The following is a 4,239-nucleotide window of genomic DNA, read 5'->3' as shown; positions in this document are numbered from 1 at the left end:
GGTGATCCTCTCCCTCTATGCGGCACTGGTCAGGCCACAGCTGGAGTACTGCGTCCAGTTCTGGGCGCCGCACTTCAGGAGGGTTGTGGACAGCATGGAGAGGGTCCAGAGGAGGCCACTCACATGATCAGGGGGCAGCAGGGCAGGCCCTATGAGGAGAGGCTACGGGACCCGAACCTGTTCAGCCTCTACAAGAGAAGGCTGAGGGGGGGATCCTAGTGGCCTGTTACAAACTAGTCAGAGGGGACCAGCAGGCATTGGGGGAGTCCCTGTTCCCCCAAGCATGACTAGGAGTGACCAGGAATAATGGTCACAAGCTGCAGAGGGTAGATTTAGGCTAGACATCAGGAGGTGCTACTTCACTGTCAGGGCAGCTAGGATCTGGAACCAGCTTCCAAGAGAAGTGGTGCTGGCCCCTACCCTGGGGGTCTTTAAGAGGAGGCTAGATGTACACCTTGCTGTGGTCGTTTGACCCCAGTAATCTTTCCTGCCATGGCAGGGGGTCGGACTTGATGATCTGCTCAGGTTTCTTCCGACCCTAGAAACTACGAAACTATGAAAACCCTCACCACTTTGTTTCCCGTCATGAAGCTACAGTCAGTTCAAGTTCTTAGGACCACCAGCAAAGTAAGATTCAACTCCACACAAGTAGAATCTGGGCCTCAATTAGGACTATGGCTTTTTTAATAATCAGTAGACAAGAGATGTTACAATATTCAAGATCTGAGGGAAAATAATTAAAAATAAAGATCAAGCTTAAAAGTATTTTTTTTTTTTAATCTTGTCATAGGATCAGAGGAAGGTAGGGCTGGAAGGGACCTTGCAAGGTCATCTAGTCCAGCTCCCTACTCGAGGCAGGGTCATGCCTGACTAGACTATCCCAACTAAGTGTCTGTATAACTAACCTGTTGATAGTTTTCAAGGATGGAGATCCCACAACTTCTCCAGATAGCCTCTTCCAGTGCTTGACCACCGTCATTATCAGGAAGTTGATGGCTCTACTTATATCTTTGCTGTGTCATGCATTTCCCAAAGGTATGTAGCGATATACAACAAGCCAGTAGCTTCTTGCTACAATGTATAATTCTCCTAATGTTTTTAGGTTATGCCTAGGGACCTACTCAAATCACAATTTTGCAATTTTTGTGGAAACCACCAAAAACACTATGAAAAATAGCAGTTTCTGCAATTTTGCATGAAAACTTGGGGGGCAGGAAATAAAAACCTTAGTAAAAATAAAATTCTGACTGTCCAGTGGGAGCCAGAAGCCAGGCCAGCCTGGTTTTGCAGCCCACCAGGAGGGTGGATAAGGGGACGGTGAAAGGGAGAGCAGCCAAGATGGCAGCTGCCCTCTCCTCCGTCCACTGATGATTGGCTCACACACCTCTTCACCAATCAGCGATGAGAGGCAGGGCTGCTCAAAAGGCAGCCCTCAGCTGGTCAGTGGCAGGGGAGTGCTCCTTCATGAAAATGGCACCTCCATCTCTCGGGATCCTAGGATCCACCATGATCCTGTTGGATCCTTCATTGCCCCCATGGGAAGGGGTGACCTCACTAGACTGAGATGGAGCCAGCTGACATTATCACCTTCATCTGGACCCCAATCAGTGCTTGGCATGCAAGTCTCATCTAGGAAATGGAGACTGCATCTCTTGTGATACAGCTGTGATGCTCTGACCAAATGTCTTGACCAGCCTGATGCTGATAGGGGTCTGACAGATGTGAACCAGCAGCATGGCAAATCAGAGCCAGCACCAGAAAAAGCGTCTGCATGGTCTTGCTCTCTATTATTTTCTGTGTCCTTTCGTATGAGTTGGTCTCTTGTTTTCAAGGAAGGAACCTCTCCTAGCACTTCACAAGGAATAACTGCCCCTATTCTGAATGGTCTCCTTCTGTCACTATCTACATTTTTTTTCTTATAATAGGTCCTGCTGATACCTTCTCATGCCAAGTTCAGAGCACCTCCTCCTCCCCCACCCCCGCCCATCCCTTCAAGATGACTGTTTGTATGAGCATGGAGTCTTTTCTCTGACACTTTGGTCAGCTTGTGTCTGTTAGCCTTGTCACAAGTTCACTTGATTCACTTGCAAATCATTGGAATATAGTGACCTATTAAAACTAATTTGTGCTATGAGATAACCAAGCTAAACTGCTTGAATTTGCATCTGTTTGCATTTTAACTGCACTTAGCAGGTGGCAAGATGAATGATACTGCTCCGCTTCTTCTTCAGACCTGAGGAAAGGCGCTTGATGTCTGAAATCTTGTCCAACAGTTGCTTCAATAAAAGATATTCCACAAAAGCTTGGCCTCCCAGATATTTCCTAGACCATTGCAGCTCCAGCAACAAGTGACCCCAACCCTACTGCTTTCCCAGAAGGCACACTCCATTGTGACCAAGAGCTGCAGCAACAGGAGTCCTACCCATCTCAGCTAGCTTAGCTTCTCCTCAGATGAAAAGTGCATGCCATCTTTAAAACCCTACCCATATGGGGAGGGATTCTTACAAAATGCCTGTGTTGCTAAAGGGAAAAGGGAATAAGGAATGCTGTTCGAGTGCAAATCTTGCATAATGCTTTTCATTTCAGATGCTTCTGTTTTTCCTTCTTACCTTTCTAAAGCGTTTTAAAGATTTTTGGTAATGATTGTTATAGCTGTGCGAACTGTCACCCTCTGTTTCATTTTGACGCTGTTTTGACTCGTTTTGAGCCTGTAACAGTGAAACTGAAATGAAACTAAGGGCTTCAAAACAGCCTTGAAATGAAATGAAACAAGGGCGGTTGAAATGTTTCGGAAGTTTTGAAATGTTTTGAAGCTGAAGCTAGGCTTGCCTGCAGGGAAACAGAAGGAAGGAGAGGAAGGGGGAAGAGGCGAAAAGGACACAGCGTGGGTGTGCCTTAACACACACACACCCACACACACCCACACACACACACACACACAAAGTGAGGGCACACCTTACCACACGCACACTGGAGAAGAAGCTCCTGCAGGAGAGGAAAAAGGGCTATGCCACAGTTTGGCTGCCAGAGCTGCTGCTGGTGCTACTGTGCTAGTGCTGCTCACTCACTAAGTTATTTGATACCTGTTGCTATTTAAAGTGGTGGACCAGTCTGAGGCTGTAGGGGAGGAGGAGGCCTCACTGGAGCACACTACCATGTCATGTAGAGGCCCCAGTTCCAGTGAGGGTGCGACTACACATACGCTGTCACCCATGTCACGAGTTTTGCTTGTCAGCAGCCTGAGGTGCAGTTTCCCAGAAATCCATGCACCTATTTCCTTAAAATCTGGCAGGCTTCATGGCCTCAGAAGGGGCTACCATGCCTGCAGTTTTCACCCCCTTGTGACTTCACACTTACAAGTGACACGAGTTTTTATTTCAAGCCTTTGAGGTGCAGTTTCCCAGAAAGCCCAGCACCTACCTCCTTAAAACTTGGCAGGCTTTATGCCCTCAGAAGGCCCTGCTGCCTTCATCCAAATCTGCATAAACGTGACAAAGTTATAGGCAGTTTTCTGCTTCTCCATTATAGCCAATAGGCAAAATGTCGAAACAGTGTTGAAACAGCGAAATAGTTTTGACAAAACGAAACAGAACAACGCTTTCAAAGGAAAACAAAACTTGAAATGAAACACTGTCCTGTCAAAATGTCAAAACAGAAGTTGAAATGAAGTGGTGCTGTTTCGCACAACCCTAATGATTGTTAAAAAGTGAAAAAGGAGGAGGTGGCTCCAGTATTTGAAACCCTCCCCACCCCACCTCACTTAACATTGCACAGTGAAGCGCTCAACTCCTTTGAGACTATAAATCCATGATGTGCATTGGAGTTGCTGCAACTCCTCACTGTGGTTTCATATGCTACACGATCCTATTGCAGAAGCAGGTTTAGGACAGACTATCATGACATCCCATTCAACTTTGTTCCTACCCTGGACTACAGAGACCCTTGTGGACTATGAGACAGATTTTATTTCAGTAGAAGACCTTTTCTATTAAAAAACTTCTCAAAAGACTTATACAATTAGAATTGCTTTTTTCCTCCCAACTGGGTGTGAGGTGGTATTGGAGGACTGTGAGAGGTTCAACACGGTTGTGATGTTATAGGATAAAGCAAAGATCGCTACTTATTCAGCTTCTTGCCATCAGGGTCCTGTTTCCAGCTGGTGTGATCCTAGGCTGTACAGAGCCTGTTCTCTATTAAAAAAAAAAAAAAGAGTTTGGGAAGATAAGCCTGTTCTCTAGT

Source organism: Crocodylus porosus, unplaced genomic scaffold, assembly GCF_001723895.1.
Source record: "Crocodylus porosus isolate Cpor-Errol unplaced genomic scaffold, CroPor_comp1, whole genome shotgun sequence".
Classification (NCBI taxonomy): Eukaryota; Metazoa; Chordata; order Crocodylia; family Crocodylidae; genus Crocodylus; species Crocodylus porosus.
The sequence above is the reverse complement of the archived record's forward strand: the minus strand, read 5'-3'. Positions refer to the sequence as shown.